Here is an 11,933-nt window from a genome sequence, read left to right on the forward strand (position 1 = left end):
ACATCTATCACTTCACAACCTTCTATCTGATCGCCAGTATGGGTTCTGTCAAGGCCGCTCTACTGGTGATCTTCTGGCTTTCCTTACTGAGTCTTGGTCATCCTCTTTTAGAGATTTTGGTGTAACTTTTGCTGTTGCCTTGGACATATCAAAAGCCTTTGATAGAGTCTGGCACAAAGCTTTGATTTCCAAACTACCCTCCTACGGTTTCTATCCTTCTCTCTGTAACTTCATCTCAAGTTTCCTTTCTGACCGTCCTTTTGCTGCTGTGGTAGACAGTCACTGTTGTTCTCCTAAATCTATTAACAGTGGTGTTCCTCAGGGTTCTGTCCTGTCACCCACTCTCTTCTTATTATTCATTAATGATCTTCTAAACCAAACTTCTTTTCCTATCCACTCCTACGCTGATGATACCACCCTGCACTTTTCCACGTCTTTTCATAGCCGTCCAACCCTTCAGGAGGTAAACATATCACGCAGGGAAGCCAAAGAACGCCTGACTTCTGATCTCTCTAAAATTTCTGATTGGGGCAGAGCAAACTTGGTATTGTTCAATGCCTCAAAAACTCAATTCCTCCATCTATCAACTCGACACAACCTTCCAGACAACTGTCCCCTCTTTTTCAATGACACTCAACTGTCCCCCCCTCTACTACACTGAACATCCTCGGTCTGTCCTTTACTTATAATCTGAACTGGAAACTTCACATCTCATCTCTAGCTAAAACAGCTTCTATGATGTTAGGTGTTTTGAGACGTCTCCGCCAGTTTTTCTCACCCCCCCAGCTGCTAAATTTGTACAAGGGCCTTATCCGTCCATGTATGGAGTATGCTTGACATATCTGGGGGGGGTTCCACTCATACTGCTCTTCTAGACAGGGTGGAATCAAAAACTTTTTGTCTCATCAACTCCTCTCCTCTAACTGACTGTCTTCAGCCTCTCTCTCACCGCCGCAATGTTCCATATCTAGCTGTCTTCTACCGCTATTTTCATGCTAACTGCTCTTCTGATCTTGCTAACTGCATGCCTCCTCTCCTTCCGCGGCCTCGCTGCACAAGACTTTCTTCTTTTTCTCACCCCTATTCTGTCCACCTCTCTAACGCAAGAGTTAACCAGTATTCTCAATCATTCATCCCTTTCTCTGGTAAACTCTGGAACTCCCTGCCTGCTTCTGTATTTCCACCTTCGTATGACTTGAATTCCTTCATGAGGGAGGTTTCAAGACACTTATCCACCAATTTTTGACCACTGCTTTGACCCTTTTATGGGACTGGCATTTCAGTGGGCATTTTTTTTTATTAGATTTTTGTTGCCCTTGGCCAGTATCCTTCCTACATAAAAAAATATATATATATATATATATATATATATATATATATATATATATATATATATATATATATATATATATATATATATATATATATATATATATATATATATATATATATATATATATATATATATATATATATATATATATATATATATATATATATATATATATATATATATATATATATATATATATATATATATATATATATATTGTTACCGCCGAGCGGGTGAAAGATAGCCGAGCAGGTGAAAGAAGTTATCGTTGAGCAAGCGTATGCTAGAGCACATAATCTGTGTTATGAGAGTTAAAGTGAACTAGTATATGAAGCTTGGGTAAAACTAAGGAAACTAAGTTAATTAGAGTAGAGGTTAAGGAAACTGAATTCATTATAGTAGTTAATTGCAGTAGTGAAAATGTGTAAGAGGAACTAGCTGTGGAGAGCTTAGCTCCAGAGAGGCAGTGAGGGTCGTGTTTATGTAGTAAAGCTGCCGACATGGTGGGTAGGGTGGATAAGACACAGAGGGATCTCCATAGAGGAATGAGTCACCTGGGAAATATTGCTGACCTAAGGGTAAGATGGGCAGGTATGAGACGCTGAGGGCCAGCAGAAACGAAGCCCGGAGGTACAGATCCTTTTGTCCCGTCACCGCGTTAGGGTGTGACTACTCCAGGGAAGATCGGACCACTACAGTACAGACCCAGGTGTTGCTTGGTGACAGGCCTCCTTAAGGCCTCAAACACATAAGTTCCACATCTGCATTACAAGGGGTCGATTGCCCTAATTAGCATAATCCATGATTAGTGATGCATTGTGTTGATACAGTGTGTAATGATTAGTAGTGCTACGCACGTCTTATATTTATTATGTATTTCTTCAGGCATGACCAAATGCAATAAACCATTCGCGTCACCGTATGGGTCTAAAATCCTTTAGCTGCCTCTGGGCAGCTACAGTCGTACATGTGGTCTTCTGTGAATGACCAGCGAGCAACTCCACCCGAGGTCAGACGCCGGTGGGCCTCCAGAAGGAACTGACGCAGTTCGTCCTCCCAGAGGACGGAGCAGAGAAGTGATGCGCGGGGCGGGCATCCTCCCCAGATCAGATCACCGAGTGTGTGTTCGTGTGTGCGTGTGCCGAGGATGGGCGAGCAGCGAGCGAGGCCCATCTGTCCTACCTCGAGGGCTGACAGTGAGTGTGTGTTTGTGTGTGCGTTGCCCAGACAGGAGATTGGCGTGGTGTCCTCCTTCCGGGCGGCCGTGGTCGTCCGGCGCATGTGGCTCAGCCCGGAAGGGAAAGAGATAATTTGAGTACGTGTGTGTGTGTGTGTGTGTGTGTGTGTGTGTGTGTGTGTGTGTGTGTACTTATGTGTGTGTAAATAAGTATGGTGAACACCACACGCAGTGTGACGACTGTACGAGTACATCTGATGGTGGATAACGATCAAGGAATCTGTCGTGACGTCAGAAGCAGTGATATCAGTCCTTCACTGAGTCCTTAAGGGACACCAGTCCTTCAGTCAGTCCTTCAGTGAGTCCTTAAGGGTCACCAGTCCTTCAATCAGTCCTTTAGTGAGTCCTTAAGGGACACCAGTCCTTCAGTCAGTCCTTCAGTGAGTTCTTAAGGGACACCAGTCCTTCAATCTGTCCTTCAGTCAGTCCTTCAGTCCTTCAGTCAGTCCTTGAGTCAGTCATTCAGTGATATCAGCCTTTCTGGCAGTCCTTCTGTAACACCAGTCTTGCGGACTCAATTACCAACCCCTCAGCTAACACCCCTTTAACGAATTATCTACTCCCAGTTCCCAGTCACGATAGATGGAAGGCCGAGCTCACCGCTAAACGAAGAGTCAGTGAATGAGACTCACCTGGATGACAATACTCTCGAAACGAAGAGGTAGCCACAAACATCCACAGAAATAAAGGAGATGAAAGAGATGATACAACAACTGACACAAGTAATCATGGAAGAACGTACCCAGAGGAAGGAAGCGATGGAGACAATGCAAGAAGAACTGAAGAAATTCGCAAGAACAACGGGCCGTGGTGCCTCGTTGCCAACGGCTGAGGAAGATCAACTCTACCTCGTCCTCGTGAAGCCATCCAAGAACAGGCCTCAGTATGAAACCAGGGGAGGGAAGATTGTCTCGATCAGGGAAAAGAGAGCAGAGGGAGAAAGAGACTTACTTGCCTAGTGCCAGCTGGGAACGTTCCCAGATATGTTACCAGGGGAAGGAAGTTCACCCTGATCAGAGAGGGAAAGGGAAGAATGCAGGGAAGGAAACCAACATGACACACGACACCCCTTTCCCGACACAACCAACGGCGGAGTGCGACACCCAACAAGAGGGTGGCCAGTCAGTGGATGTGATACAGAGAGAGAAGGTAGGGTACGACACCCAACAGGGGGGGGTGGCCCGGCAGTGGAAGTATTAAAGGGAGAAGACGGAAGACAGTCTGAGGGTGAAGCGTTGGCTCCAGGCATGAAAGAAATGATGGACACCGAGACTCGCTTACATGCCTCCATCTACATTTAATGGAGGTTCTTGTGGGGGAGTATTGGGAATTTCGACAGGCCTTCAAGGACCACGTGGAGGCGACGAACATCCCGTACAGAACGAAGTTCAACAAAATGCTCTTATCAGCTTACGCTGGATCCATAATGGGGGCATTACAAGGAAGTATACGAATTAAAGACCCAAAATTAGAATATGAACAACCATTTGGCACCTTGGACTAGGAATAAGGAGACAAAGAGACATACGTTAGTGAACTAGTCAATAAAGTTTGGCATGAAGCAACTGTATATTGGAATGACATACAGGGCCTGAAAGACTTAGAATGCGACCTTGGAAATTGTGTAACAAACCTACGTGACCTGGGAATCCTGAGGGAAATAGACACACAAGGGTCAGTGAGACTGATATCTGAGCGGTTTAGAGGAAAACTGCAAGAGTGTTACGAAACTAGCCTCTTTGAATATCGGAAAAGCCATGATGGTGAGTTCCCACGCATCGAGTGGCTTCAAGTATTCCTCATAGAAACGATGTTACACATGACTGGGTAAAGGACACCAGATGGCGGAATGCAGACGCCACAAGCTCTGTGGAGTTGTGGGATGCACATACTATCACTCAGATCTTTTACATTTCCCTATGAGGAACCCATTGGGCCCCAACAGGCCAACGGAAGAAGAAGCATTACCAAACACTTCCGGGAACAACGAAAGGGGGATAAAAAGGCCAGTGGCCAACCTGATTATTGCCAAGGGAGGACCTGTTTTCAGTGACATGTCTGGACGGGCTAGAACACTACTAGTAAGAGATGAAAAACGATGTTACACATTCCTGGCTAAAGGACACCAGATGGAGGAATGCAGACGCCACAAGCTCTGTGGAGTTGTGAGATGCACTTACTAACACTCAGACTTTCTTCATTTCCCTATTAGGAACCCATTGGGCCCCAATAGGCTAATGGAAGATGAAGCATTACCAAATGCCTCTGGGAACAACGAAAGGGGGTTAAAAAGGCCAGTGACCAACCAAATTATCGCCAAGAAAGCAAACCGCATAGTAACAAACGACAAAGAAGCAGTGTCAGCACGATTGTAACCATCACACGGTCAAATGGCAGAGGAGTGAAAAAAGAAGTGGAACCAAGAGACAAACGGACTGTGACGATGATAGCACAGGGAAATCCATATAGGTGAACGAAAGGAGCTGAGACAAGCCACACCAGCGACGATCTGTGGAGTGGGAACGACAGTTCCATCTGACAATCAAGCCGCAAGAATGGTGCCTTTCCTATAGTGACGGTTAATGTAAGAAAACCCTGAAGGGGACAGACAGGGTTGATTACTGGGACCCTCTAAGATTCAGGCAGTGACCGATCATATTGTACGGAACCAACTTCAAGCTCTGGGGAGACCAGTGTCCCTTTCCATAGACACGCTCATGAGAGAGACGTCGATGCTGAAGGCGCAAGACATCGACTTGGTCGCGGTCAGCGTGGGAACGAAGAAGCGTCAAACTGTCGAAATTCCGAGAACCTTAGTTGTCAAACATCTACCGTCCTCCTTGGCGACAGCTGCTGCCAGTAATGAAGAGGTAAGATCGTGGGAACACCTGAGAGGGGGTTACGCCATGTAAAACACCATCGAATATGGAGTTATTGATACGGCTGGATGTACCACAAGCATTCATTCCACTCGAGGAGAGGAAAGGCAACCACAAAGAGCCCTTTAGGATGGACTGTAAATGGATCCATTAGGAATGATGGGGACGACTTGTCTGACTCGTTTAAAAACAACAGAGGTAGAATGTTCACCTCAAGGCTGGAAAACGTTTGGAAGAAAGTATAAAAGCTATATGGGATCGAGAACTCGCCTACGAAGAAGGAAAAGCCTATTCAATGGAGGATAAAGAGGCCATCAAGAAATGGAATATAGTAGATGGGCACTACCAGCTCCCTGTTCTATTCTGGCATGTTTTCCCGTATAGTGACTATGTCCTTGCGCAGGCAGGACATCGTATAGTGGCTGTGTCCTCGCGCTGGCGAGACACTGTGTAGAGTGACTGTGTCCTCGCGCAGGTGAGACACCGTGGAGTGGCCGTGTCTTCGCACTGGCGGGGCACCATCATGGAGTACATACATCAGCGCTGATGCGAAATACGTAAGTTTGTCCAACGTAGCTGGCCAGCATGGATCGACAAGAGGAAGCGGAGACACTTCGGAGGAAAGATGATGTTGATGACAAGGGCTCACTGAAGAGTGGCGAAGAGGGTAAAACCACCACCCTCTCTTCAGCATCACCAGGTTTGGAGCACAAGGCGGATTCTCTTTTTAACGCAGTCCAAAGGATACAGCAATCAGTACTGACTCTCCTGACCGGAGATAAGGCGGAAGAAAGTGAATCCGGCTAGGGGATCGATAAGGTGGCCTGAAGAACATCACCCTAGGAGCTCGTAGAGATTGAGCCTGAACCGGGTCAGGTAAACCAGGGAGAGGATAAAGAATCTTTAGTATCCGCGCTTGATGTCTTGTCGGGAGCACAAAGGGCTGAATAGAACAACGGAAGCTGATGAAGAATCACAGAGTGATGGATTTGCCAAGCTCTTTAGAGGTTTACAACTCTCAAAGAGAGTGACACGCACATTTAGTGAAGGAACCTGTTTTGAATCTGGGAGTTTAAGCAAGCTTTCCAACGGCATGTCGAAGTCATGGGTATGCTTGCAGAGGTTACTACAAGAGAACGAGTTTGTATCACTCCTTAAGGGACTCCAGCCCTTCAGTCAGTCCTTCAGCCAGTCCTTAAGGGACACCAGTCCACCAGAGAACGAGTTGGTGTGCTTGCAGAGGCTACCACTAGAGAACGAGTCTGTGTGCTTGCAGAGACTACCACTACAGAACGAGTTGGTGTGCTTGCAGAGGCTACCACTAGAGAACGAGATGGTGTGCTTGCAGAGGCTACCACTAGAGAACGAGTTGGTGTGCTAGCAGAGGCTACCTCTAGAGAACGAGTTGGTATATTTGCAGAGACTAGCACCAGAGAACGAGTCTGTGTGCTTGTAGAGGCTACTACCAGAGAACGAGTTTGTATCAGTCCTTAAAGGGACACTAGTCCTTCAGCCATTATGGTGAGAGAACGAGTTGGTGTGCTTGCAGAGGCTACCACTAAAGAACGAGTCTGTGTGCCTGCAGAGGCTACTACCAGAGAATGAGTCTGTATGCTTGCAGAGGGAGGCTACTACCATGGACTGAGTTTGTATGCTTGCAGAGGCTCCCACCAGAGAACAAGTTTGTGCTTGCAGGAATCAGGCACCACCATCAGGAAATGAGTTTGTGTGTTTGGTGCTTGCAGAGCACCAAACATACATAGCTTTGCTATTGAGCAACCTCCCAATGGAAAGCAACACCCTTTTTACGTTTAGTAAGTGGGGATGCAATTGCCGCAAAATTCTTGATGAAATAACGGTAATATCCCGCAAGGCCAAGGAAAGATCCAACATTCTCCACCGATTTAGGTTGAAGAAACTTCTGTACCGCCATGAACTTTTCATCCACTGTGTGGATTCCTTCACCATCGATTACATGGCCAAGAAATTTTATTTTGGCTTTTAGAAATTCACATTTAGAAAGTTTTGCTTTAAGTCCAGCTTCCTCAAGCTTCTGAAGCACTAATTTTAAACTCTCCAGATGGGACTCTTGATCCTTACTAGCGATGACTATATCATCAAGTTATGCAAATACGGCTATGCCAAGTAAACCCGTGAAAATACTGTTAATCATTCTCTGGAATGTTAATGGAGCGGATTTTAATCCAAAAGGCATGCGTAACCATTTGTAATGGCCGCTAGGCGTACTGAAGGCCGTTATTTCCCGTGATGTGGGTGACAAGGGAACCTGCCAGTATCCTGACAACAGGTCTTAACTAGAGAAAATTTTGTTTCCACGAAATTAGAAGGTCGCTCAGGACGGGTAATGGATAATGATCATCCACAGTGACATCATTAACCCGCCAGAAATCGATTAACCGGCCTGAAAGATTTATCTTTTTCTTGGGAACCAAAAAGATTGGTGAATTCCAAGGAGAGCACGATTCTTGAATCACTCCCTTGTCAATCATGTCATGAATCATGTCATCTACAGTCGCCATCTGACTATGAGGAAGACGATAAGCGCGGGCTTATTTCGAGATAGTCCACAACATTGATAAACGAATATAGGGTTGGCGCCTGCCCCAGCTCGGTGTCAACAGCAGACTGACTCACCGAAGAGACGCAGGCTCCAGGCAGAATACTGGGTTCTGGCACCACTTTCTTGTCATAACCAGGCACTTTCCAAGGAAAAGACCTTGTTTGATTCTTATAGAAGCTCCAGTATTGTTCACCACCAAGGCATCAGTGACATGACCCATTGTACTTGTGGAAAGAGTCGATTCAACAGTCAATCGCTTGACATTACCTATGCCTTCAAAACAGATGTCACTGCCTACAGGAGCTTCTGGAACACGAATCCGTTTTGCCACACGAGCAGGGATATCATAATCGGCATTGACAATTGCTTTTGGCTTCCCTCCATGCTTCTGTTATATCCTTATCTCTCACAGGAGACTGGACAAATGGAATCATTTGAGGCTCCCCGTTGATCTCTGTCCCTTCTGTGATAAAAAAAAAAAAACATTACTGGGTTGCCTGGAAACCAAAGGTGCAGGATGTTTCATCCCTTCCAGACGTTGTCCACAGTACATGACAGTATTTTCTTTTGGATAGATTACTATCTGGTGAGACTTCATGGCTCTTAGGCCTAACAAGCCGTCAGAAGGAAGTTTAAAGTTACTGACTACATAGAAGTCAGTTTGAATAGACTGAGTATTCTTAGATAGCCTTATTAGTAAGGAAATTATTCCTAAGATTTTCAGGGCTGACCGTTGACATCAGAAAGATTCAAGACACTTAGACAGAGCATCCATTTACCACCGCGTGAATTCCGTTTCAGAATCTTGTAAGATTCTTCAGAGATCACGTTTACCGTGGCTCTAGTGTCTACAGCCAAACATAAGCGATGCTTACCTACCCTAGCTGGCAATGCTAGTATGTCCGTTTCAGAATCTTGTAAGATTCTTTAGAGATCACGTTTACCGTGGCTCCAGTGTCTACAGCCAAACATAAGCGATGCTTACCTACCCTAGCTGGCAATGCTATTATGTCTGTATGTTTGCTGGCAGCATTTATAGTTGAATACACTAACATGTCAGAGGAATTTGCTGCCTCAGCATCTTGCGCATTTAGATGTTTTAGTCGGGTTTGTTTAATACTGTGTGCTGGTCTTCCCCCGACTGCTTTTGTACTATTCAGGTTAGCTCTGGCCTGTTTTTCAATTTTCATATTGATTATATCCTTACATTGCTCTGACGAGTGTTTACATTGGCCATGTATGAGGCAGTACTGGGTAGCGACGTCCCTGTAGGATCTTATCCTACCTGTGTTCACATAGGCGATGCACCTGTTTTTTGTCTAACTCAAAGATTACTCCCTTTGGTTTTGTTCTCCGAGTCGGATTTATTTGTTGCCAGTTTCTGGTCCTTTTGTTTTTTTTAAATATCTTTTTCAACATGACCTATCTTACGGCAGTACGAACAGACATTTCCAGGCTTTGCCATGGCTGCCGCACAAGGTTGGGATTGGGCGTCATCTATGAGTGGAGCAACCAGCGAGGTTCGAGTTTCCGGAGAGGCACCAGGTAGCCCCTTTTTTTCTCTAATCAACACTGCAAGGTCAGCTACTATGTCTCCCGGTTTAAAACTGAAATAACTTTGTCCTCACTTCCCCATTCACCAATGTCATGTAAAAGATGAATTCCAGAAGTCTTCTGAAATTTGTTTCTGTCATGTTGTTTCCTTGGAACCAGTTGTTAAGCTGTAAGATGTCCATGTAGTCTGTCACGAACTGGTGTGTAGGGATTAAGGACTAGCTAGCTTCAGGTGTTCATCTAACAACTACCTTGGATGTTAGTACCATGGGGTCAATTTGGCTCTTACCACCAAAAATGTTCAAGAAATTTTCTTGAAATTTGCTAAACTAGTCTATTTCAAGCGGACTAAAAACGCTGGTATTCATCATGCGTGCTGCTTCTCCAGCCAATTTAGGCCTGACGAAAGAGATCTTGTCTTCACCTGTGATAGTATTTGATCTCGTCATAACATCTTTACCCGAGCGGATGAAATCATGAGCCCGTTCTTGTGGGTTTTCTCCGCGAAATTCTGATATTATTTCAGGAATAGGAAGTACCTTAAATGTAGCAGATGCATGCAAGGCATTAAGAGAGCCACTGAAGCAGAAGCATTTGCGTTAGACATGGTTGCTGCTGATAATGATGGGTATTTATTCCCTGATCTTGTAATCAACACGTTCTCGTCCTCATGAGACATGGTATTTACCACTGTAGTGAGTTTTAGTTCCGCTAGTAATGCTTCTGATGATCTAGTATCACTATTTTCCGCTTGGGTATGACACCCCAGTTCATAAATTTCAGCTAACTTCTCAGCTTTAGCCATAAATGTGGTATAATTAACTTTCCTTAATTAGGTATTAATTACACATTTACATTACGTTTCCATCGTCCAAAGGCGCCTCCACCTTTAATGGAAGAATGGTTAGTATTGTTAAAAGTGTGGAAATTTTAAGTTAAGTTGAGGGACAGAAATATAATTCTCCTAGTTATCCCTGAGCAATTAAGAAAAAACGAGAGCAAGCGTTCCGCCCAGCTGGAAAAGAAAACGATGTTTAAGAGGTAGACTTAATTATTTTAATTTGCACATGGTAACGTCGTGTCACTGTGAAACAGATAAGTTATACATGAATCCTAACAGTGTTTGCGTTACCACAAGTGTTTTATTTGACATTTGTATGGTATACCACAAAGTGTCTATACTCACGACTATAGCCGGAGAAATTAACACGTTAAAAGAAAAAAAATATTATATATATATATATATATATATATATATATATATATATATATATATATATATATATATATATATATATATATATATATATATATATATATATATATATATATATATATATATATATATATATATATCCTCGTCTTGGGAAGACTCCTTCCGTCATGGGAAGCTCCTCTTGGAATAGTAGTGTTCTTGTAGGATCCTGCAGAATTTCTATAGGTGGGAGATGTGTTGGTCTGCGCCGAGAATGTCTGCGCCGATGATGTCTTCGCCGAGAATCTACGACGAATAATTAGACTGAGGGAAAATCATATAATGGTTTCGCCCTGAGTCTTGTTAAGTCTCCTCTTTCATAAGAGGCAGGCTGGGTGAGTAAGGCCAGACCGTTAGGTGAGTTGCTCTTGGCTGGGCGCGAATATTTTGGTGTGTCAGCGTAAGTTCTGTAAACAACGTTGTGTCGCTCCTTTACCATCCTCACTACCCTGCCACTGTTTGCCGTTTTCTCCGTTCTCTGTGTCGGTTCACCATTTCTCTTTCAATCATTGTTTATTATTGTTGCACTTGGCACTGGAGTTAGTTATTCGTATCTCATTAAGCTGCTACCAAATGTTCCAGTGTGGTTTGAATTATCAATTCCCCTAGACAGTGTTCTTAAGTTTCTTACCTTTATGTTACATTATGTAGTAGGTAAAGTCAGTCATGGTAAGTTTCTGTGGTTCTCAGGTGAATGTCAAAGGTGAACGTATAAAAATATGTATATTTAGATATATGTACAGAGTTCTGGGAGAAGGGTGTGGCGTATACGGGAAAACGGATGTCCTCTGCGTGGTACAGCGTTACACCCTGGCAAGAGACTGCAGGATCCAGCACAAAGTACGCATAGCGCCATAGCGCATAGCGAAAGGTACTTATAGCTAAAAATAACACATACCAAAATACATTAGAGAGAGAGATTAACTATGGAGAATACTAAGATACTAAAATGTGGATACTACCGATTACTTATCGATGGCAATAAAGGAGTATGGAAACTTCCATGGTGTGTGTGTGCGCCGTAGGGTGGCGTGATCATATCCGCCTTACCCTTATCCGCCAACACCCACTATCTACACTTATGAATATATGTA

The sequence above is a fragment of the Scylla paramamosain genome, chromosome 24 (genome assembly GCF_035594125.1).
Source record: "Scylla paramamosain isolate STU-SP2022 chromosome 24, ASM3559412v1, whole genome shotgun sequence".
Lineage (NCBI taxonomy): Eukaryota > Metazoa > Arthropoda > Malacostraca > Decapoda > Portunidae > Scylla > Scylla paramamosain.